We start from the raw sequence: 26,353 nt of genomic DNA, 5'->3' as shown, positions 1-26,353 counted from the left end.
GATATAATTGCACGGGGTTTTAATGGTTACACCATAGATTTCTTAGGTTATATTGCTTCTACTATTTATTTAAAAAATGAATCAGCATATATAAAATTATATGTGGCTGTAAAGGGAATCAATGTTCCGGGTTGGAGAGATCAATGGAAGCTGAACATTGTTTTGAATCCTCGCAATAAGGATCCAGCAATGGTTTTACAAGAATGTTTTTGTCAAATGGAGAATGTGAATGTTGTAGATGAGGACAGTGGGTGGAGATTATTAGCGAAAGAATTTCCTGATGTTTTTTCTGAAACACTAGGTAGATTAAAGGGTTTTTCACATGTCATCAAGCACAAACAAGGTGCGTCTTCCATTGTTCAAAAACTTAGATCAGTACCCCTTAATGTCAGAGAAGAGTTGAGTGAAGCTTTAAGAGAGATGTTGAAGAATGATGTTATAGAAGAAATAGAATCATCAGAGTGGGTTTCGCCAGTTGTTTTAGCACGGAAACCGGATAAGTCCTTGAGGCTCTGTATTGATTTGAGAGCGTTGAATGCCAATATTGTTGTAGATTGCCATCCACTGCCTAATATCAATGAAATGGTGAGTATGCTGGGTGGTGCTGTGGTATTTTCTATTTTGGATTTAAGATCCGCGTATCACCAAGTGGTGTTGGCAGATGAATTACGGCATTTGACGGCATTTGTTACACCAGAAGGTCTTTTCCAGTTCAAACGTATGCCGTTTGGTTTAGCATCGGCAGCTTCAGTTTTCCAAAGGTCAATGCATCATATTTTCAGGGACATGGGTGATTTTGTCAAATGCTTTCAGGACGACATATTGATATTTTCTAAAAGTGATGACATTCATATGGAGCATCTCAGAAGGGTGTGTAAAGTTTTGAGTGAGTTTGGCCTCACCATTAAGAGTAAAAAGTGTAAATTGTTCCAAAAGATGGTTGAGTATCTGGGACATACTGTGTCTAGTGATGGTGTGGCTCCCAAGAAATCGTTGATTGATGCCATTTTAAAAGCACCAGCGCCGGATTGCAAGGATAAGTTGTTATCGTTTTTAGGACTCTGTGAGTACTATAGTAAATTTATCACAGATTTTGCTACTAAAGTGGAGTCTTTGAGAGAGTTAACAAGAAAGAATGTGGAGTTTCTGTGGAGTAGTAGGCAACAAGATGTTTTTGAAGGTATAAAGGTTGATATGGTTTCGGCACCCACTCTTAAACCGTTTTGTTTGAATAGACTATGTGTATTGACTGTAGATGCTAGTTCTTACGGTTTAGGGTGTGTTTTATCTCAACGTTCAGGAAAAGAGGAGTGGAATGTTGCTTTCGCTTCGAGATCTTTAAATCTCACCGAGAGAAGATATGCAGTAATTGAAAAGGAGTTGTTGGGATGAAGACACTGGAATGGATCGTCTCCTTCCTCGCCGGAAGGACACAGAGAGTCCGCCTCCCCCCGTTCAGATCAGAAGCCATGGAAGTCATCTGCGGCGTCCCTCAGGGCTCCTCGCTCAGCCCCACCCTCTTCAATGTCTACATGAGCCCCCTTGCGGCCATCACACGCCAACACAACCTGAACATCCTCTCCTACGCCGATGACACCCAGCTGATCCTCTCCCTGGCCAACGACCCCGCCACCGCCAGAGCCAACCTACACGAAGGGATGAAAGACGTGGCCGAGTGGATGACGACCAGCCGCCTGAAACTGAACACAGACAAGACGGAAGTCCTCATCCTGGGCTCCTCACTCTCCGCCTGGGACAACTCCTGGTGGCCCCCTGCCCTGGGCAACGCACCCAAACCGACAGACCATGCACGCAACCTGGGCTTCATCCTGGACTCCTCCCTCTCCATGACCAGACAAGTCAAGTCAACGCCGTCTCCTCGTCCTGTTTCAACATCCTGCGCATGCTACGTAAGATCTTCCGGTGGATCCCCACCGAGACCAGGAAGACGGTCACCCAGGCCCTCGTCACCAGCCGTCTGGACTACGGCAACGCCCTCTACGCCGGAACCACCGCCAAGCTCCAGAAGAGACTCCAGCGTATCCAGAACGCCTCGGCGAGACTCATCCTCGACGTCCCCAGACAAAGCCACATCTCCAGACACCTGAGAGACCTGCACTGGCTCCCGATCAACAAAAGAATCACCTTCCGGCTCCTCACCCACGCACACAAAGCCCTACACAACCAAGGCCCGACTTACCTCAACAGCTGCCTCAACTTCTACGCTTCCAAACGCCATCTCCGCTCGACCAGTCACGCCCTCGCCGCCTTCCCCCGCATCCGCAGAGCGACAACAGGAGGAAGGTCCTTCTCCCACCTGGCCGCCAAGACTTGGAACTCCCTCCCTCCCGACCTATGCCTGACCCAAGACCACCTCTCCTTCAGGAAGAAGCTCAAGACCTGGCTGTTCGAGCAGTCCGCCCCCCCCCCCCCCCACCCCCAGCGCCTTGAGACCCTCCGGGTGAGTAGTGCGCGGTATAAATGCCTATGATTGATTGATTGATTGATTGGGATGCGTGTGGGGAGTGGAACATTTCCGTAACTATATTTGGGGAGCGAAATGTTTGATAAGAACAGATCATAAACCTTTAGTAGGTATTCATTCACCTGGTGGGGGTCTTACGGCAACGGCTCGAATCGCTAGGTTGATGTCACGTTTGCAAGAATATTGTTTTGACATAAGGTATGTACCAGGAAAACTTAATGTGACAGCAGATTGTCTGTCCAGACTGCCATGTGCCAGCGAGGAGAAAACTGATGATGAGGAAGTCGTGGTTAGCATAACTGAAACGATATCAAAGAAATGTAGTGTTATTTCTGAGGAGATGTGGAAAAAAGGCATGAGTGAAGATGCTGTTTTGTGTCAAGTTAGAGATTACGTCAATTTGGGTTGGCCGTCCAAAGGTCAAATCCAAGTCGAAATAATGCTTTTTTTCAATGTTGCTGAGGAATTAGTTTTAGAAGGAGATCTGTTATTCAGAGGGGGGAAGTGTATTCCTCCTACATCTATAAGGAACATTATTTTGGAAATGAGTCATGAGTGCCACATGGGTATGTCTTCAATGAAAAGATTAATTAGATCCAATTTTTGGTGGCCGGGGGTAGACAGATTTGTAGATAAGTTCGTGAGAGAGTGCCCTGAGTGTATTGAAAGTGATAAGATGTGTAAATGTGATCCTGCACCTTTAATACCTGTGAAATGGCCTGACCAGCCATGGCAGAAATTAGGTATTGACATTGCTGGTCCTTTTAATTTTTTGCCTCAGGAGTGTAGATATGTTATTGTTACTGTTGATTACCACTCAAAGTGGCCCGAAGTCAAGTTGGTGCATCATCCCAACACTGATAGTGTAATTCTGTTTCTGAGGGAAGTTTTTTCTCGAGAAGGTTTTCCTGAGTGTGTCATTACAGATAATGGAGCGCAGTTTAAATTGTTAGAGATGTTAGAGTTTTTGAAATCATATGGCATAAAACATTGTACCACTGCATTATATGAACCACAAGGAAACGGACAAGTTGAGAGATATAACAGGGTTCTCAAACAAGACATACTATGGGCACGTGGTTTTGGGGGACTTTGGAAGGAAAAATTGAGAGAAAAGTTGTGGTTGTATCGTATAACACCTCATTCCACAACAGAAGTGTCACCTTTCAGGTTGTTGAAAAGTAGAGATCCAGCATCCAATTTGTGTCCGTGGTGATTCAAAATGAGCAGTGAGTTTCACAAATCAGATATAAACATCAGTGATGTAGCTCGCAATGTGGAAATTAACAAGACAAGTGTAAGTGCAGATACGATGCCCGTATGAAAGTCAAACAACCTACATTTATAGTTGGGGATTGTGTAAGAATTTGCAAACCAGATTATGTTTCCAAGGGTGAAGCTAAGTTTGGTAAACCAATGAAGATTGTAAGGGTTTATCGCAACAGTGTTGTGACACAAGATGGTAAAGTGTGGAATGTCAGGAGAGTGTCTAAATGCACATCTTAATAAGTAGTATTATTATTAATGTTTTTCTTTTTATTTTCTGTTCCCTCTGTTCTTATTTTCCTTAGGGGGGAATGTGTTACATCCTATTGTATATTTCCCTTTTATTAGATTATTCTGTTGTGGTATGTATTTCCCTTTTAAGTAGAATGTATCTTTTGTCCTGGCACATGCACATCATCCTGTGAATTCCATTTGGAATTGTAATGTTATGAAATGTGAGGAGTTGGAGAAACCTGCTGGTGGTTGAAGTACTGTGCTGCTGTTCTTCATTAAACTATTGAAACTAAACTGGATTTTCTCAAGATTACTACATACGCCTAAGTTACAAATGCCGTAAAGGCGCAGTTCTCAACCCCAAATACTGGTTAGAAAAATAAAAAATGGTCAATACACTCCTGTGTCCACTCGAGGCTCAGCAGAAAAGCGTCTCCCTGTGACCTGTAGAACCATAGGCACGCACTAGAAGTTTGAAACAAAGTACCCAGAGCAATCCAGACACAACACCAGTAAAGCATCCAGCATGTATACGGTCAATCATTAATATAAATAATTATGCCTCCAGACAGCAAGGGCGAATTCGTTCCAGGTCTTGTCTGCCAGGTAGGAAAAGGATCTGCCACCTGCTCTGGTCCAGTGGATGTGGGGGGCCATGGCTAGGGCAAGGTCGGCAGAGCAGATGTTCCTCCTGGGGGCGTGGAATGAGATTCGTTCATTGAGGTATTGGGGTCCAGTATTGTGGAGGGCTTTACAGGCGTGTATCAGCATTTTGAAGGTTATTCCTCTTTCGACTGGGAGGTCGCGGAGGTGTTGGTTGATGTGGTCATGTCATGGAATGTCGATGATAAGTCTGGCTACTGCGTTCTGGAAGTTCTGGAGTTTGCAGTGGAGTTTATTGTTGATTCCGACATAGAGGGCGTTTGCGTAGTCCAGTCAGCTGGTGATGAGTGGATGTATGATGTTAGCACGCACACTTTTACCACGCATACCATTACCACGCATTTTTTACAACGCGATACCTTTACAACACATAGGGCCTGATGTAGGTAAATCCCATTTACCGATTTTGAAATACCGAATCCTACCGATTCGGTATTTCAAAATCGGTAAATGGTATGTAGGTCCCAACATCTGGATTCGTTACCGAATCCTTAACAATTCTTTAATTACCGATTCGGTAAATACCGAATCGGTAATGCCCATTCATTCCTATGGGCTTTGAAGCCCATAGGAATGATTAGGCATTACCGATTCGGTATTTACCGAATCGGTAGTTAAAGAATTCACAAGGGTGCAGGGGGTGTCACTTTGACACCCTCTGGCACCCCCAAAACAGGCACAGGTGCCATGTGGCAAGCATACCTGCCCTAAGGGCAGGTCTGCCTGTCACATGACATAGGTGTGCATGCACACATGTGCATGCACACCGGAATCGGTATTTTACCATGGATTTGTATTCCATGGTAAAATACCGATTCTGTAAGCCATGTGCAGAAGGTACATTGCCTACCTACATTGCATTTTCGGTAATTTTACCGAATCGGTAAATATTACCGAATCGGTAATTATTTTACCGATTCGGTACATATTACCGAATCGGTAAATTTACCGATTCGGTAATGATACCGATTCGGTAAAATTACCGAAAATGTGCCCCTACATCTCAATAGCCCTTTACCGATCGGAAACGGCCGAAAATCGGTATTTTCGGCCGATTCGGATCGGTAAAGGGCTACCTACATCGGGCCCACAGTGCTTTGGGTGCTGGATAGTGAATAGTTTAATTTACTATTCCTACACCAGTCCCCGTGGAAACTAGGGAAGGTTATTGGATAGTAAATTAACCTATTCACTAGCCATTCCCTAAGTCAGATCGCCTCAAAGCGCTATGCGGTGTAATGGTATGCGTTGTTACAGATGCTTGGTAATGGTAGTGCGTGCTAAAAGATGCGTGCTAAAGGTTGTCTACCGTGATGAGTGCATGAGTAACGGTCTTCCTGTTATCGGGGGAGGGGTCCATTAGAAGGTCTTGCCAAGTATGCAGAGGGTGTTGAAGCAAGTGGAGGACATGGCACTGATCTGGCGGTTCATTGGCAGTGAAGAGTCCAGTATGAGTGGGGGGGGGGGGGTATGGGGTTGCTGTGATTCTTAGGTAAAATGGGAGATTTTTTCAAGAAAAATCCTCAATATTAACCCCTTGGAAGCTATGGATTTCTGCATTTCCTTCACTTCTAATCTGGTGCTAGCTGGAATTCTTATCTATAGACCCCCTAACTCCCCACCGCACCATCTCGCGGATTTCAATGATATAGTGGCTGATCTTTCACTCAAACTTGCGCACTTGAGTGTTCTCGGCGACTCTAACCTTCACGTTGATGATATCTGTTGTTTCAAAGCCGGCCAACTCTTAAAAACTCTGAATGGCTTTAATCTAACTCAAAGGGTGAAGGGTCCCATTCACCGGGCGGGACACACCTTAGATTTATTGTTCACTAATAACCCTAACCTTCTCACCGCTGCTTCCCTTCCACTTACGTAGTCGGACCCTTTTTTGATTCCTTTTAGCTTAACTTCCTTCCCCCACCCCACTCAGCTATCCCCTTCTCTGGAGAGTAGCAGAAAATGGTGCAAAGTTACTTGCAACACCTTGGCCCCTGCCCTTGCTGGCTCCCAGCGGCAGGTATGCGGGGATTCGGCTCTTGATGGTTCTAGCTTCCATGACTGGCTCTCCTCTGCACTTGATAAGGTTGCCCCTATTCAACGCTTAGACTCCCCCAGACAAAAACCTTCTGCCCCCCCCCTACCCCACCAGTTCACTCCCGCCGTACGCGCCCAAAAAACTCGGTGAAAAAAACTGGAGTGTAGCTGGAGACTCACCTACAATACTGAAGTCAAAGCAACCTACAGAGCCGCAATTAAGAACTTTCACAGACTAAAGGGCGCTGAAATGAAAGATTACTATGTTAAGAAGATAAATTCCGCCAGTAATTCTTCCAAAACCCTCTTTAAAATTGTCAAAGATTTTACTAAGCCTGCCGCTCTGTCTAGTAGGATTCCCCCTACTCAGGAACTCTGCGATGGCCTATCAGACTTTTTCTATGATAAAATTCTGGACATCTACTACAGAACGGAGACTGCACTGCAGGAGGTGTCGGAAAATATCCGTGATTGCGTGGACACAGGCGATGCGGAAATGCTAGTGCTTCTCGACTTGTCCGCGGCATTCAATAAAGTCTCTCATGATATTTTGATTGAGAGACTACTTGGCCTCGGAATCCAGGGCACCCCTCTGTCTTGGATCAGATCATTTTTAAATAACCGCACTCAACAGGTCCTCCTTCAGCCTTTTGTGTCCGAGTAGAAACCTCTGAACTGTGGTGTCCCTCAAGGCTCTGCACTTAGCCCTTTATTTTTTAATATCTATCTGTCTCCCTCGGCCACTGTTGTAGAATCCTGTAGAGTCAGAGTACGACACCCAATTAGTGTTCTCATTTAGGGACCACTCCGAAGCTCCCTTCTCCAATTTTAGCTTGCTCAACATCTCTTCCTGGATGGCCCTTAACATCCTCAAGCGTTAATTCGGATACAACGCAGGTGCTATTCTTCAATCAAACTAGCCCTCCTCCTCTCTGGTGGCCATCAGAAATAAACCCCCCTCCAGAACCATTGACGTCAGCCAGGAACCTGGGATCCTGTTCAAAAACGAACTTTCATGTAAAAATCAAATCGGTCAAGTTTCTGCAGCCTGCTTGGGAAAACGCCACATGATCCGAAAAATGTTCCCTTTTCTCCCACGGAACTCTTGCAGGACCATTGTTCACGCAGTCTGTACGCAGGGTCCTGATCAGACGCTTACAGACTGTTCAGAAAGCGGCTGCTAGGCTGATATATAATATTCCTTATCACCACTCGATCTCCTCATACCTAAAGAAGCTTCACTGGTTTCCAGTGGCCAAACGCATCCAATTCAAATCAATAGTTCTGTTTTTTAGATCACTACAGGGTACGAGCCCGGCCTACCTTAGAGCTTGGCTTAAGCATGTACAGTCTAACCGCGCTCTTAAATCCAACCATCTGCGACTCCTGGTCACCCCATGCTTTCCTCACGCTAGAATGGGCGGCAGAGCTTTCACAGTGTTCTTTGCCAAAATTTGGAACGGCTTGCCTCTGCCGTTGTGGCTAACCAATTCTGAATCTATCTTCCCTGGTGACCTTAAGACTTGGCTCTTCTTGAGCGCTCAAACCACTGGGTGCACTCCCACCCTTCGCCTGTCCAAGCGCCGGGACACTCCGTCGGGGGTAGCTGTGCGCTCTATAAGCTCCAAAATAATAATAATAATAATATGATGCTGCAGTTGCTTGCATCGTCCTTTGGGCTGGGAGGGTTTCTCCGGGTGTAGGTGTAGTCTCATGTGGAGGGGGTGGAGCCGAGGATGAGGACTTCTGTTTTAGGGCACATCACATGCCCTAAGGTAACTATAACTCGCGCCCTTGCCATGTATTGTTTTCTCATCAATAATTTCACTATAAATGTTGCAGTGATATTATAAATGATGTCATAGATGTCATGAGAGATGTAATAGGTGGAGTAATTAGCAGTGCAAGGCGAGGGCATGTTTTAAAGTTACCTTTAGGTACCAGTTATAGTTTCTTGAGATGCCATTAACTGGTGCGTTTCAGTGGCTTTTAGAGTTTAAAATGTTACATTGATACTTACTGAACATGTCACCTAACTATAAAGTTACATTAACCTTTGTTTTTTTCAGTGAATATCTATTTTTTTTTAAACATAAAATAATATTTATAGCTGTATGCTATCTGGGTGCGCTTCAACACCTGATTACAGTGGAGCAGGTTAGTCGCAACAGTGGTGCAGGTGAGTGAAAAGAGTGAATTTAAAAATAGTCTTTATTTTACTCCCTAAAAAACTTTAATATGGAGTAACAAGACAAGATTAAAAACAATGCGAAATACCTAATTCGGCTAGATTGAAATATGGTATCATCGTGGGGATAGAAAGTGATCGTGGTCTTCATGGTTCAACCTATTAGTGATTTTACCAGGTTTTCTTCAGGACCTAACTAAGTGACCCGAGTGGTGTACCTGCGCTAAGGTGTACCCAGCCCTGGGTCAATCATAAACCACACCGTTTATTCACAAGCATGGCGACCTCTTATCAGTCTGAATAGATACCCCAGCAATAACAATCCCGGTGGTGGGTCTGCGAACCAATAATCACACCAGAAAGTCCTGGAGGACGGAACGGCCAAAAAAGCCATCCCTCCGGACTTGTCTGTCCAGGCAGTAGTGTCTTGCGAACGTGTGCAGCGAAGCCCACGTAGCTGCCTGACAAATTTCCTGCAAGGGGACTCCCCGGCCCAGGGCAGCAGTAGTTGCCGTGGCCCGAGTGGAATGGGCCCTCAGCCCAACAGGGGGTTCCTTTTTAGCTAAGGAGTAGCATATCTGGATACACAACACGATCCACCAAGAGATGTTCTGTTTGTGCACTGCCGTTCCCTTCTTAGCGCCAGCGTAACCAACAAAGAGTAGGTCATCCACCCGGAACTGGCGTGTGCGATCCAAGTAGAATGAGAGCGCACGTTTTGGGTCCAGACGGTGGAGCCTCTCTTCCTCTTTCGAGGGATGCGGAGGCGGAAAGAAGGTGGGCAAGGTGATGGACTGCCCGATGTGGAAGGCTGTGACTACCTTGGGCAGGAAAGAGGGTCTTGTCCGCAACACAACCTTGTCCGGATGGACAGAAAGTAATGGAGGTTTGGAATAAAGAGCCTGGAGCTCACTCACTCTCCTGGCAGAGGTGATGGCAACCAGGAAAGCAGTCCTCAGAGTAAGAAGGCGGAGAGGACAGTTATGAAGTGGCTCAAAGGGAGCACACATCAGGTAAGTCAGTACAATGTTCAAGTCCCACTGGGGCATCACGAATGGAACAGGAGGGAACATGTGTGTGATGCCCTTCAAAAACCTATTTACAATGGGGGACTTGAACAAAGATGGTTGATCAGGTAGCCTAAAGATGCGGAAAGGGCAGAAAGGTAGCCCTTGAGAGTGCCTAGAGCAGAGCCCTGCTGGGCAAGAGAAAGAAGGAAGAGGAGAACCTCAGAAAGGGGGGCAGAGATTGGATCCACAGCCTTTGCTGTGCACCATGCCACAAATTTGTTCCACCTGCAGGCGTATACCGATTTCGTGGAGGGACGCCTGGCTGCCAGAATGACATTACAGACTTCAGGAGGCAAGTCAAATGGCCTCAACTGTCGCCGCTCAATCTCCAAGCTTGTAGGTGGAGACTGGACAGGTTCGGGTGGAGGACCGTCCCCTGTTGCTGCGACAGAAGGTCCTCCTGAAGAGGCAGACGAATCGGGGGATCCACAGACATGCTGAGTAGCTCTGGATGCCTATATCTTTGTGCCCAGTCTGGAGCCACAAGGATAACCTGGGCCCGGTCGCGCCTGATCTTCTTCAGCACTCTGGGCAGAAGTGGTATAGGCGGAAAGGCGTACAAAAGACCGCAACTCCACTCGCGACGAAAAGCGTCTCCGAGCGAGTGCCGACTTGGAAATTCCAACGTGCAGAACTGATGACATTGCGCGTTCTCTTCGGTGTCGAATAGATCTAACCAAGGCTCTCCCCACTGCAGAAAGAGACCATGCGCCACGTCCGAGTTCAGACGCCATTCGTGATCCATCATGCACCGGCGGCTGAGTACGTCCGCCCTGGCGTTCAGAGAACCTGCCAGGTGTTGAACCACCAGGGTCACGCCCTGATGTTCCAGCCACTGCCAGAGGCGCAGAGCCTCCTGGCAGATGGTCCACGACCCCACCCCGCCCTGTTTGTTGCAGTACCACATGGCAGTGGTGTTGTCCGTGAACACTTGCACTACACTCCCTCGGACAGAGGGGAGGAATGCCTTCAGTGCTAGATAAATTTCCCGCAGCTCCAAAAGGTTGATATGGAGCCGGGACTCCTCCGGAGACCAGAGGCCTCTGATCTCCGCCTCTCCCATGTGGCCTCCCCAGCCCTGGAGGGACGTGTCCATCAGAACTACGTGCTCCGGTTGGGGTAAGGAGAGGGATCCCAATCGCGGTCCGTGAGCCACTACTGCAACTGTCTTGCAGCGCCCTCCGAAATCAAGACATGGTCGGACAAGTTGCCCTGATGCTGGGCCCACTGAAACTTCAGGTCCCACTGCAGAGCCCGCATCCGCCACGTGATGCACCAGAAGGATGCAGGAGGCCATCAGCCCCAGAAGCCGCAGCGTCAACCTGACCAAGACCCGGGATAAAGGCTGAAAGATTGGACTCAGAGCTTGAATATCCCGAAACCGCTGTTCGGGAGGATAAACCCGAATCTGCGCCGAGTCTAGAACCGCTCCGATGAAGAGGAGCTTCTGAGAGGGACACAGGTGTGACTTCGGCACATTGATGGAGAACCCCAGCAGGTGCAGGAGGTCGGCCGTAGTCTGGAAGTGGGAGACGACTGTTTGAGGTGAGCCCGCCTTCAACAACCGGTCGTCGAGATAGGGGAATACTGAAACCCCTAACCTGCGCAGATGAGCTGTGACCACCGCCATCACTTTCGTGAACACCCGAGGGGCGCTGGTAAGGTCGAAGGGGAGCACGATAAACTGAAAGTGCTCGTGGCCTACTGTGAACTGCAGGTAATGCCGGTGGGCCGGCAGGATGGGATGTGGAAATAAGCGTCCTTCAAGTTCAGCGCTACTATCCAGTCTCCAGGGTCTAGGGCAGCTAAGACCTGAGCCAACGTCAGCATCTTGAACTTCTCCTTCCGGAGGAAGCCGTTGACGTTTCGTAGGTCCAAAATAGGGCGTAGGCCCCCTTTGCCCTTCTTGGGTACCAGAAAGTAGTGGGATTAACAACCACACCCTACTTCTGGCCCAGGAACGCGCTCAATGGCCCCCTTGCCCAAGAGGGCCGTAACTTCCTCCTGCAGAAGTGTCAAGTGATGCCCCAACACGCGGTTGCACTGCGGTGCCATGGCTGGAGGGGACGCCTTGAAGGGGAGGTGTAGCCCCTTCAGACGATTTGCAGCACCCACCTGTCCGATGTGACAGTGCGCCAGTGGTGGTGGTGATGGCAAACCCTGCCCCCCACCGGCGTCACAAGGGCCTGAAAGCATGGACTAGGAGGGTTTTGAGGCGGATGCTGCAGCGGTAGGTGTGGACTGGCCTCGCCGTGGACCCCGACCACCGCTATGGCGGTTTCCACGTCCGCCACCGCGTTGGATGTTAGTCTGCGGTGCGTGGCTGGCGGCACGCGTGGGGGCGCCCCTTCCTTGGCCACGAAAGGAGCGAAAGGCACCCGTTTGCTGGCGCGGGGCCGAGAGGCCCAAGGACTTGGCCGTAGCCCTGGAGTCCTTAAAGCGCTCAAGCGCATGGTCTGCCTTGTCGCCAAAGAGGCGACAGCCATCAAACGGCATGTCCGTAAGTGTGTTTTGGACATCGGCAGAGAAATTGGCGGACCTCAACCAGGCGCGACGACGAATTGCCACCGTCGTTGCCATCGCTCTGCCCAGAGAGTCGGTAGTGTCCAGCCCACACCGGATGGAATACCGTGCCGCATTCCGGCCCTCCACCAGGGCTTGGCCGAGTTTAGCCTGTACCTCCAACGGGCATTCTGGCAGCACGGCCGCGACCGTCTCCCACAGAGAGTGGGTGTAGCGACCCATGAGGCATGCGGTATTAACTGACCGCAATCCCAAACTTAGGGAGGAGAATATCTTCTTCCCGTAATTCTCGTACCTCTTTGATTCCCGGTCGGGGGGAGCCGACAGGGAATGCGGTCTGGGAATTGGAGGCCTGGATAACCAGGCTCTCAGGGGTGGGGTGGGTAGACAGAAAGCAAGGGTCACCCGGAGCCGGGCGGTGGCGTCTGGCCACGTTCCTATCCACAGGCTGCCCGGTGGCGGGCCTGGACCAAGTGCCCAAAAGAACGTCTGACAAGGCTTTATTAAACAGCAGCAGAGGCTTGACCGAGCTTGACTGCGGTATAAGGACCTCAGTGAGGAGGTTAGTCCTCACGACCGCGATTGGGAGCTCAAGGCCCAGGGCCTTGGCCGCCCTCATCAGCACCAGGCTATAAGCAGCCCCCTCCGCCGAAGCCACGCTAGGAGGGGAGACAAAACCAGTGTCGGGCGAAGTGTCCAGACCACTGGCCTCCCCAAGCTCTCCTGTCCAGTCGGCAGAAGACTGACACTCACATGCCAGAGGGTCCTCAGACCCCTCCCAATCCTCCTCATCACCCACTGCCTGGTACTCAGGCACAAAAGATGGGGCCGGGTCATTGAAATAAAAATCGCCACACCGGCAGCGGACTCGAATCGAGGACAGGACCAGGGATGACGTGGTCCAGGCACGGTGCCGGGGGCGACACCCATGGGGCCAACGCCGGCGAGGTCGTGAGGTTGACCGGAGGCGACCGGGATCCGGAACCGGACCCAGTGGGGCCCTGCGGCGCCGCTTGGCCCGAAGGCGCCGCGGAACCAGACGGAGGAGCGAGCGACCTCATGGCCTTGAGGAAGTCCGCAATCTCCCCCGGCACCGCGTCCTGCCCAGGGACCGGCGGGTGTGAGGCAGGCTGCGACAGCCGCGTGGGCGATGTCGCCTGAACCTCTGGCCACGTCGCGCGAGCGTCGGGGGGAGTCAGTAGAGCGAAGGTGCCTCTTCGACTTCTTGTGCCTCTTACCTGAGGACTTCGAGCCCGAAGACCGATGACGACTCCCAGAACTGTGTTGGCTCCGGCCCGCGACCGGTCACTCGACCTCCTTTCGGACCGGGACCTCGATCGGCGCTGGGCAGACTGCCGAAGCTCGAGTCGCTTACGGGACCGCTCCCGTCTAACCTTAGACGTCAGGGCCCGGCAGGACTTGTCGTCGTGGTCCAGGCCCAAACAGTGCAGGCACCGGCGAGGGGGGTCGGTAATCGACATCAGTAGGTTGCAATCGGCGCAGGGCTTGAACCCGGGCATCCCTACCGGCACCGTCGGAGTCGATAGACTTCGAAAAATGGACCAAAAAGGATCTCAAAAGGTTATTCAAAAAGTGACTTGGGTACAACTTTTTCCAGATCTGCGCTAGCTGGCGTGGAAAAAAGATGAACTGACGTCAGCACGTGGAGGCGGCGTCTAAGTACTTCGACGAAGTCATCCCGGCGCCCACGACGCGGACTAAGGACGGGAGCCGCGGACGACGCCTACCGACGCGCATGGGTACTGCTACGCAAAAAAATTCCTGATCCAGTCTGACGCCTGAGGATATTCTAAGGTAAGGAATCTATCACTAACGTGTCTCTTTCAGATGTATGCAATGGGGCAATAGACACTATTGATACTATTGCTAGAAAGAATGTGGAAAGGGGGGGAAGAAAAGTTAGTTAAATGAGTCCTACTCATAGCGACAAGCATAATGCCACAATCATAGATTGGAATGTCTCCATAATTATTAGAAGTCAGCTGTCCAATGGATCGTTCTGTTAAAGATTGACTGGACCCCTAGTGATAGGCCAGGATGACACTACCATGGGCAGGACCGTTTCCATGAATAATGAAAAGGTGGTCGTTAAAATTAATCAGATTGTGATCTAACGAACCTGAAACAGTGTGGTATGCATGGACACAAAATGTGATGCAACTGAGGGGTGTGCATCAAGGCCAACTCCCTATTGTTAGATCAAGACATCGCAAAAAACACCACCATGGATGCTATTTATAAAGGTATTTTCAGTGGAGGCATTTGCTATTTATGCCCCTGGTTTCTCGAATCCAAGCAGGAAGTAATCACCTAACACCAACCACTAGACCCTGATGAGGCTCTAGTGGTTGGTGTGAGGGTCATGCAATTTACTTTCTCAACTGATGGATCAGATTTTACAGGACGTTAGCTTTGTTGTACTGAGTTCCAAGGGATGTTACTGTTTAACCCATTCTTGTGTGTGGACAATCTAAATATCCAACACTGCTCTTTCGCAAATAAGCGTTGTTGGATCTGTTCTCCAGTTTTGAAAGTGTTTGGTCAGCCTTGTTGTCACTTTCTTGCACCTTATGGTGCTGCAATGGTCACAGATTCCTTGTTTTCTTTTTCTGTTGGTCATGCCTACATATTGGAGGCCACACGGACATGTTGTCAGATAAACTACGTTTATACTGTTGCAATTCGTATCTGTCCGCTGTGTCCTCACTTTTCCAGGTTCTATTGTAAGCATTTTTGTTGTTCTGATGAGGTGGCACATGCTACAATTCCCACAAGGTAGCCTCCTCCACACAGCATAGGGCCTTTGGTTTTGATAATGGCGGTGGGAGGGGGGTGGGGGGGGGTTAGCCTTGGAGCATGGGGTTCCTGGGGCTGAAAACGGCCTGGGGAGGGAGCCACGTCTGACTCCTACCCCCTAAAATAATATGCTTTGTACCCTTGGCACACCCCAGGTGTATAAAGAAGACACCATCCGCACGATGAACTCCATCCACTCCGGATCACCGACCGACCCCTGCCCTCACCACGTCTTCAACAAGGCCGACGCTGTCATCGCACCCCACCTGCGAGACATCATCAACACATCCTTCGACACCGCCACCTTCCCGGAGAGCTGGAAGCATGCCGAACTCAGCGCTCTACTCAAGAAACCAACAGCGGACCCCACCGAACTCAAGAACTACCGCCCCATCTCGCTCCTCCCGTTTCCAGCCAAAGTCATCGAGAAGACCGTCAACAAGCAGATGGCCGCCTTCCTCGAGACGAATGGATCCCTCGACCCCTCACAGTCCGGCTTCCGAGCCAATCACAGCACCGAGACCGCCCTCATCGCCGCCACCGATGACATCCGAGCCCTGATGGACAACGGAGAAACAGCGGCCCTCATCCTCCTAGACCTCTCCGCGGCATTCGACACTGTCTGCCACCGCACCCTAGTACAGCGCCTCAGCAACGTCGGAATCCAGGACAAGGCGCTGAAATGGATCATCTCCTTCCTCGACGGAAGAACACAGAGAGTCCGCCTACCACCGTACAAGTCAGAGGCCTCCGAAGTCATCTGCGGCGTCCCTCAAGGATCCTCTCTGAGCCCCACCCTCTTCAACGTCTACATGAGCCCCCTCGCGGCCATCGCACGCCAACACAACCTCAGCATAATCTCCTACGCCGACGACACCCAGCTGATCCTCTCCCTGACCAACGACCCCGCCACCGCCAGAGCCAACCTGCACGAAGGGATGAAAGAGGTAGCCGAGTGGATGACGACCAGCCGCCTGAAACTGAACTCTGACAAGACGGAGGTCCTCATCCTGGGCTCTTCACCCTCCGCCTGGGACGACTCCTGGTGGCCTCCCGCCCTGGGCACCGCACCCAAACCGACAGACCATGCACGCAACCTGGGCTTCATCCTGGACTCCTCCCTCTCCATGACCAGGCAAGTCAACAACGTCTCCTCGGCGTGCTTCAACATCCTACGCATGCTACGGAAGATCTTCTGGTGGATCCCCACCGAGACCAGGAAGACCGTCACCCAGGCCCTCGTCACTAGCCGACTGGACTACGGCAACGCCCTCTACGCCGGTACCACCGCCAAGCTCCAGAAGAGACTCCAGCGGATCCAGAACGCCTCAGCCAGACTCATCCTCGACATCCCACGAACCAGCCACATCTCCGGACATCTGAGAGACCTTCACTGGCTCCCCGTCAACAAAAGAATCACCTTCCGCCTCCTCACCCACGCACACAAAGCCCTACACGACCAAGGCCTGAGCTACCTCAACAGCCGGATCAACTTCTACGCTCCCAAACGCCACCTCCGATCAGCCAACCACGCCCTCGCCGCCGTCCCCCGCATCCGAAGAGCGACTACAGGAGGAAGGTCCTTCTCCTACCTGGCCGCCAAGACCTGGAACTCCCTCCCGACCAACCTGCGCCTGACCCAAGACCACCTCTCCTTCAGGAAGAAGCTGAAGACCTGGCTGTTCGAGCAGTAGCGGCACCCCCCCTCCCCCAGCGCCTTGAGACCCTACGGGTATGTAGCGGCTCTATAAGTGTCATTGATTGATTGATTGACTGATTGATGGAGATCCCTCATCTTTTCCCCAAAAATATAATTTGCTGCAGATTTGCAGATCCTCTGCAAATTTGAGGCACATTCAAATATGAGGCTTTTCCCGAAGCCCTAGCCTGTCATCAGTTGGCCCCCCTCCGATATGAGTCTGCCAGCGCCAGGATGCCTTTTTTAGGTGATAGCGCGCTTTAGAAATGAAATAAATAAATAATTAGATGAATTGAAACATTTTTGGCCCCAGGCGGAGTCCCTCTGGGACCCAACCCCAAGGCCCAGGGGGCAATGTATCTGTAGCCTGCTCCCTTATGGCTTTTTTCAAGAGTTCTGAGTCCTAAGACGGCTGCCACCACTTCCTAATTGAGGTAGAGGCAGCTAATCAGATCTCACTTTGAGATCTGTTGGCTCTGTGGCGTGAAATAATTTTTTTACCCTTAATTGCTACCAAACTACTAAACGAATTTACACCCAAACACAAAAAGCTTCCTCTCTGGGCCAATATCTAGCTTTCTGCCAAATTTGGTGTAAATCTGTTCAAACGTTTGGACTGTGGCAGTGTCTAAAATTAGAACAATGCGTTTTGGGTCCCCCCCATTTTCTTGGCCCCCATTTGATGGCTCACTTTAAAACTTTCCATGGGCAAAGTAGTAAAGAAGTAGCACTTTAAAAAAAAGTTTCATTGAGATTTGTCACACGGGTCAAGGTTAATAAATATATATATTTCTGCCTTGACTGGCTTTGAATCCCTGTCCCATCCTATCCTACTCGCCATCAATTCTGACTTGCTTAATGTTTGTGAACACGATTATTCTTCACAACTGACTACATTTGTATTTATTGCTTAGTTTCGCTCCATCCACCAAAGGCTTACTTGCCCACCATTTTCAGCCCTTGTTGATTTTCTTTTCCTCTTTTGGAACAAGTCTTTGTTTGTGTTAAAACGATTCTGAGAGAATGGTGGAAGGGGCTAAACTTCTAATATGTGTCTTTGGGATGTGAGTACCTTCACCAAATGAAAGCCCCTTTGAAAGAGTCATTAGTACTGTTAAGGCTGTTTTGGACTTTGTCATTTAACTAGACTGTTTCTGTCTGTCTATCTCATTTGGAATCTAGTGAGTACCAGATCTACCTCTAGAAGTCAAAAGCATACCGACAGCAAGAATAAAGAGACATTAATGTTATAAAGATTGGTTGTAGTCTAGAAGTCAGGTTTGCAAATCCTTAAAATCAGAACAGAGGCTATGAATCTTAAAGGACTTGAAGTAGGCTCACTGTCTGGACACAATGGAATGTGTACTGATAATGTTGCATGAAGGGGCCATCCTGGAAAGGAAGCTTTGGGAAAAGCTTGATTCCAGGAAAGGCTGCAACAGGCCTGAAAAGAGAGCTAACTGATCTTGTTGTTTTTCGTAACAGAGAATATAAGGATCTTATTCAGAAGCCAACTGCAGAATGCCTAAACCTATAGTTTTCTCATTTCAGGTAATCTTTAAAACAAGCAAGACAAGCAGAACACTTACCCCAGCCTCCATATCCACAGGATGTGATATCACTGCAGTTACCAATATCCAACTGTATAGGTAGACATATCTCGGGTACCCACCTGAATCCAGCTGTTTAATCTCCTACTTCAGCCAGAGACTCAGGGCATCCTATCACATAGGTATCCCCAACTAAAGGAATACACAGAAAAAGTCCACAGAACCCAAAGAGAAAAAAGGGATATCACAGATCTTTCCTGGTGATTAACACCCCTGAATACACGGAGCCACCCAGAGCATACTGGGAAGGGGACATAGGACCTCTTGAAACTCACAAATGGACTGAGGAGAACAAGGCTCCCAGAGAGTTTGCCATTTTGGGAAACCTACAGCAGATACTTTTCAAATGCCTACATAGATAATATTATATGCAACCAGGCCTGAAAAAAATGAGTACACACTTATTTCACAAAGCCCGAGAGTCAAGGTAGATCCTAACAACTTTTATTATATGGGGTGGGCCTGTGCACATAGATACGAAATATTGTGTTAGCATTCAGCTGATAGTTGCTCGGGTCCTTATGGTACCAATTATATTTACTCAATTAGATCAATGAGATAAGACACACACCAACAATTGAAAAGGTACAAAGTTGTTGTGTGCAGTCCAGGGCTTCGCTGTCTAAACCAATCAGCGTTGAGATAAATACCAAGTAGCAATCTTATTTACACCACAGACTTCACTTTTGAGACTTGTAGAGAAGGGGGCACGCAGACAACACAGGCTGATGGTGATTGACCTTTGCTGTTTTATTTTTTAATTTAGTTTTTTTTAGATTTTGCATATAAAACTCCACAAGATAACATAATGGTACAACTGCGCCACAGTCCAGCACCACTGCAGATTCATAAGACTAATACATTATCCCAGGACAGCAATGAAAACAAGATACAATCATCATACTAGAGGGGCATCCTCTTTTCCAGCTGAACCAACCAACCATTTCTAGGTCACGGTGCTTATTAAGTGAAGATGGTTCAGCCACTCCCCCCAAATATTTGTATATGTTACTGGGTAACCCCTTGCTTTACACATGGCCTCTTCAGCCACTGCACGGATATTCATGCTTCTATACCACTCGAATGTAGGGGGGGCAAAGGAAGCCAACCAGTGTCGCGCTGTATCACTTTAACTAATTAACAGGCCAGTAAATAGCAGTTTTTGCTAAGCCTGTTCTTCCCCTTCATCTGATATTATTCTGAATCAGGGCGACTCTCGAGGTTCTTTAGTGTGTGGCTTCCTGCAGACATGTGCAAGCTTGGTGTGCATTCTAGACCAATGGGACTGGATTACCGGGCACTCCTACATGGCAAGGAAAAAAGTACCCACACCCAGGTGGCACCTGAGGCATGTATCGTCATTGCTTTTTCCCACCCTTTGCATCGTATATATTCAGTGAAAGTACTTGAATTGTATAAGGAGTAAGAAAGCTGATATAATCAGCTGACAACAAGCCATTTTAGTTTCTACCCAGTCTTGATCTAGGGATTCAGGTCCCGTTCCCATATATCTATTAGGGCTAAAAGGGGGTCAGGGCTATTCACCACCAATGCCATATAAATACAAGAGATTTGTTTAGCCTCTTTTTGTCTAGAACTAACTTTAAATCACATGGGTTAAAATCGGTAACTGCTAGAAGGTCAGCTCTGTGTTCTTCTAACACGTGCCTGATTTGTAAATATTGGAAGAACTGTGCATTGTGCTAATCAAGTTCTGTCCACAGTTGCTTGAATGACTGTGACTCATCTCCCATACATCTCACACTTTGGATATTCCAAAAGTGTCCCAGACAGTAAAACCAGTGAGTCAGGCCACCAATGGCAACTACGAACAGTGCAACAAATGTGTCTCTTTTGTTATTAGTGTATGCCAACCCTTCATCTTCTCAGTCAACACTCCAACGTGATTTTGGTGACTGGCAGGAGGACCAGTGTGATTCTCCCACTATACCTTTGCAACATTAAATGGGTAATTCTCCTGGTTTCCATATGATGACAAATGTTTCAATTCTATTAAGGATGCGGAGGCTAGGATTAAGCTGTAACTTCCTTTATTCCTTACAGCCAGCAATGTTCAACTTTAAACATGTGTACAAAAAAACTAGTCTCCCATGGTGCTTTAGACAGTCAATACCAGCCACCAATCCGCATCCTCCGTCATCCCCGAGGGCGGGTGCTTCCTGTGGCAACTCCTCTTTCGAGACTGCGGCCAGAACAACCTTGCATCAACTCATTCGTTTTTGGCACCCTCGGTACCTGAAACAGATCAACCAGAAGGGCCATGACTCTATTCTCTGTGGCTCTCACAGTCCAACCACAAAGCATAAACAGGGCACAAGCACTTGATGACCAAAAGAGAACACACATTTTCATAAGATATACAAATGAGGCAAGGCCGACATACTTATACCATACAAAGAAGTACCCTCCAAAAGGGGGGGTCATTGACGCTGTTCTGGGGCAAACCTGAGCCTCACGCACAACTTTGGAGCCTGCCATACCTGGGGTCCTGACGCTGTTGGTCTCCCCTGACGCTGCTGCCAGCACCATCGAGCGGCCACAGAGAGGGGAAGACTACAGCTCCCAGGCTGCCTAGCGGTCCCGCCCACTTCACAGCAATCTCGCGCCCGGTGGCGCATAAAGAACAGAGGCTCCCTCGGTGGAGCGGGGGTTGTTGACGCTGTTCTTGGGCAAACCTGAGCCTCACGCACAACAACTTCGGAGCCTGCCATACCTTTGGTCCTGACGCTGCTGGTCTCCCCTGCCGCCGCTGCCAGCACCAACGCGCGGCCGCAGAGGGGGGGAGACTACAGCTCCCAGGCTGCCAGGCGGTCCCGACCACTTCACAGCAATCTCGCGCCCGGAGGCGCATAAAGAACAGAGGCTCACTCCGTGTCGTGGACGCGTGCGGGCGGCGCCGGGCTAAGCCCGGGCAAAGGGCGGGCCGTCTGTGGCCGTCCGGGGCCAGACGAGGCCGGGTTGGGACATCCCCCTGAAAACCTTGATATGGGTAAGTGGAAACATCTGTGTAATGGGGGTCAAGGGGGCCAGAAAGCCAAAGTACCTCGGAAAGCTGACACTATTATCTCATATCTGACCTCTGCGGTGGGCGTTATTAGCAAAGAAATCGCTAATGCTGAAAAAGAGTTGGGTATGTCCCCCTCGGTGTCGCAGGAGGATGATTTGAGATCACCTGAACTTGCCGTGGAGGGAGGAAATCAAGTCACTCAGTCCTCACGAACAGTGCCCCATGTTGGATCTAGTTGTCCCATCTCGACAGCTCCTGAGTCAGGCGTAGAAAATCTGGCGCTGCTGCCTCAAGAAGACATACCTAGTGTTACTGTTCAACAAGTGAGGGGGGGGGGCGATCTACCAAGAAGTGTCTGAGAAAGACTAAACATGTGACTAATCCATCGGCCAACATGGAAGATGTTATTATGAATAAACTCAGCGCTAAATTAGAGGGAATGTTTAGCTCACATTTAGAACCAGTTTTGGTAGGCATTGCCAAGGATATTGTGTTGCAGGGCTACTTAAGAGATGTGACGCTATTGATGCCTTTGTACAAGAATATCGTGGGGTGTTTGCGGCAGGGACTTGCCCACAGAATACACATCCTATTATTACAGGGCATAATGCGACTATGGCACCAATTGTTAAAATAAGTAACATACAACCTAGTGCTAACTTTTCTCCTACCAACGTAGTCCCGGAGATAACCCCTAGGCCTCCATCTCATAGGGTTAATCTACCAGAAAAGGCAAAAAGGCAAAAACCGGTAGAAACCTTCCAGACACTAAACAAGATACCTACTGTCCCTTGCAAAACTAAGCTACATCTCCCCCCCCCGATGCAGCCCCATTAGTGGCAGTATTAACAGGGGTTCCACCACTGGGGCAGAATGCTAGTGAAAGCACACAGGAACTTATGAGAATTACTAGAAATTGGTGCAGACAGTACTCTAGCGGGGAAATTGACATAACTACCAGTATTAGCAATGGTAAGAAGAGTAGGTTGGGTTGGACCAATGCAAAAGAATGTAGAAGGGGATTGCATCATTGTAAATTTTGATAAATATAATGTTGTGGATCGCCTATTTTGGGATGGATCCGACCTGCAAAACTCTGGCATTAGGTCACTGCCTTTAGGCTTTTTCTATCCCCATCTACTAATAAGTTATGGCACCCTGTCGTCCAGACAAGTAAATCCCCTGTTTCCCACCAAAATGTTGCCCACCATACACAGAGAATTTTAGGGGTACGGAATGCACTCTTGGGGTCTGATGGCCCTATGGCCCCCGGCCTATCATTGGTCAACCGTTTTAACCCATTATCTGAAATGGAGGAGAACGACTGACTAGGGGCTAGCCCGGGGTAAGCAACACTCAGGTCCCAACTTGTAGAATTATGAGCTGGAATGTTGCGGGAATAAAGGCAAAAACTGGAAATGAAAACTGGGTAAGTTTCTTAAAAACCTTTGATATAATAGCTCTTAAAGAGTCATGGGATCCATCAAAAGGTTTTTCTCTGGATGGATATACTCATTTCTGTATCCCGGCAAAATGCAGTAAGGCAGGTAGAGCAAAGGGGGGTTTAATCAGCCTATTTACAATAGAGCTGGAGGGCTCTTTAGTACAACTTGACTCAGGCTGTCAAAACTGTTTAATAGTGGAATTGTCAGCTCCCGACACTTCTAAAATATTATTTACTAATTTCTATAATTCCTGTGATAGTGAATACACTAATTATAACTTAGTTTTATTAGAACATTTTTTGTCAGCATATAGTACAAATTCAAATGCTTTTGAGATTATATTTATGGGGGACTTTAATATCCACCTGTGCGATCAACTTTGCGCAAATGTAGGTTATGAGGGACCCCTATGTTCAGTCCCCACACATTTTGAACACTCAAAGAGGGGGAGGAACTTGAAAACCTTTTGGCCATTTGGAACCTCTATGAATCAGGATGCGGGGAGGATGGCCCTAGGGCCCCCACGTTCAAAGGGAAAGAATCGGGTACAATTATAGATTATATTTTTCTGACGTCTTTTATTTTATCTAGGGTTTTAAGGTATAACACTGAGGTCTCTGTTTTTAGCGACCATAACCCTGTTATAATGGAGATGGTGCCAGGGGACCATTTGGGATTTAAGATTGCCTCACATAAGGGCGGGAAGGATGTGCCACTGAAAGATCAGGGGCGAAGATTAAAGTAGTCCAAAGTGGTCCCGGAAACTTTTCTGCAGGAAGCTCTCTCCAGGGTAGAACCTGAAGTAGCTACATGTTTAAACAACAAGTCCACGGGATTACAGATGGTTGATGCTTTTGATACCATCTGTACACAAATAAACTTTAGCCTACCGGTCGATAAAAAGCAGAATAGACAAATAGGCAAAAGATGGTTTAATAGAAATTGTACAAGGGCACACTCGGCCCTACTTAAGGCCTTAAAAGCTAGCCCTATAGATAGGGGGCTAATAGCAACCCTTAGGACAGCATATAAACAGGCCATACAAGTAAGAAAACATGAGCTAAAAGAGGAGGCCTGGTCTCAACTCCTATCACCTGATGTCTTGAGAGACAGTGGGAAATTTTGGGTGACCATAAATCAACCCCTGTGTTCGAATGATGAGAACTCGCCTCTCGACTGTATTGTAGCTGACGCAGATTGGATAGCTCATTTTGAGAAAATATACTGTTCCCAAGTTAAGGAGAATTGTATAGACATTAACTCACTGAAAATGTAGTTTCTCCAGTGGTCTTCGAGGTTGCATAAGTGGAAAGGGCGCTAGAGGAGATGTCAAAGAACAAGGCTCCAGGCCCTGTCGGGGTCCCCGCCGATTTGTTTAAGCGTGCACCAAAATTTTGGTCAAATTTTTTTTACCAATGTGTTTAATGTCTTGGGCTCAAATAGCTTCCCGGTATCATGGAATAAATCAATTATTATTCCGGTTTAAAGCCAAGGAGGGGTCGATGTATATGGTGTTCATGGACCTCTCCTCGGCATTTGACGTGGTGAATAGGGCAAAGTTGTGGCAAATTTTATTAAATATAGGTTTTGACCCGTCCCTAGTTAACTTTTTAGCTGACCTGCACTCTGGTCTTTTAGCTTCTGTTAGGGTTACCTCTGAGGGACGCTGCACCAGCCATTTTAACTCAGAGAGGGGGTCAGACAAGGGTACATTCTGGCCCCCCTTCTCTTTACATTATATACTAATGCTCTGGAGCCTGCCCTGGGGGGGGGGGGGGCATCACAGGACGTACCGCGTATAGGAGATCTGGTTATACCGGTTCTCCTGTACGCGGATGACGCTGTTCTTTTGGCCCGCACGGGGGTTGGTCTTTAAAGGTTGTTAGATGCCTTTGGGGCTTTTATGGAGACTTTGGATCTAAAAATAAACACCAAAAAATCCCAAGTTATGATTATAGGGAACTGCTGTAGGAAAAACAAAGTTAAAACATTCTTTTGTCATTGTAAGGAAGTCGGTAGGGTCCCCACATTTCCCTACCTGGGGGTCCTATTCAACGAAAGAGGTAATTGGGGCCCACAACAAAAAAATAGAAGCATTGTATTTGCGAGAACAACCTCAGCACTCTTGGGATTTACAAAGAAATTAGGGGCTAGATCAGTAGAAGCAATTATGAAGGTATATAAAGCTAAATGTCTTGCGGTTGCCACTTATGGCAGTTCGATATGGGGTTATTGCCCCCAAGACAGAATTCAGGTGATTGAGAATAAATTCCTGAGATCATTTTTAACAGTGCCACAGTCTACTCCCACCTATACTATCCATACCGAGTTGGGAGTGGGATACGTAACTGACTTAATAAAAATAGCCTCTTTAACCTGTTGGCTGAAGACCTGGCTAAATCAGGAAATCTCTCTGAATCACACAATCCTCAAAGAATGCCTTCTGTTGGAAAATGTCTCCAAGATCCCTTGGCTAGCATATATCAAATCCATCTTTCACAAAATAGGGCGACCCGAGCTTTTTTCTTCCCCTGAGATTATAAAACCTAAGGATGTCTCACAGACAAAAAAAGAGGTAGAATTGAGGAAACCAACTGTTAGAGCAAACTTTGTGTTAGTTAACTCACCTGGACCTGAATTCTATCTTACCTTACTGAACCACCCTTATCATCGGCACCTTTTAACCAGATTTCGTTTTAATTTGATTCATCTGACGTTGGGTTGTTTCCCTAAATGGTGCACTCCGGAAAAGGCTAGCCCCTGTAAATGTGATAACTTTTCCCCGCAGGACACCTTACATTTCTGTATGTTCTGTGATTAATATTCTGATATTAGGAAGAAGTTCCTGCTTCCTATTCTGAGGGAGGCAGGGTTCTTACAGGTTAGGCCAGCCCTCTTGTACTTACAATTACTAAATACTCACCGTATAATATTTCATGTTGCTAGCTTTTTAGTAGCCGCTATGCGGATCAGGAACAAGATTAGCTGTGCACCACTGACTCTGGATGATTTGGATTAAAATGAATTGATGTAGCAATGAAAGTCAAAATAGAATATTGTAGTTTTTAGCATGATTTTATCAACATTTTTAATGGATATATTTTTTGTATAAATATTGCTGTGTATGTTGTGTAATATTTATATAATTGTACCAATGTCTTTTTATGATATTATTTATCGAATAAAGTAATTTGACTACCAAGTAGGCCGTCAGGATTCCACATTTGTGGCTCGTGTAGTGTTTGCAAGATTGGACTTAACAAAAAGACCGAGTTCAAATATAACACT

At 48.0% G+C, this 26,353-nt stretch overlaps 1 protein-coding gene across 2 annotated transcripts in view; it reads right to left on the bottom strand.

Annotated features, from left to right (window-relative positions):
- The window catches only part of FAM135A (family with sequence similarity 135 member A), a 1,101,526-nt gene that overhangs the window by 432,958 nt on the left and 642,215 nt on the right, over window positions 1-26,353 (bottom strand). The window lies entirely within an intron of this gene.

This window comes from Lissotriton vulgaris, chromosome 6, assembly GCF_964263255.1.
Source record: "Lissotriton vulgaris chromosome 6, aLisVul1.2, whole genome shotgun sequence".
In the NCBI taxonomy this organism is placed as follows: Eukaryota; Metazoa; Chordata; class Amphibia; order Caudata; family Salamandridae; genus Lissotriton; species Lissotriton vulgaris.
This window is presented reverse-complemented; position numbering and strand designations above follow the sequence as displayed.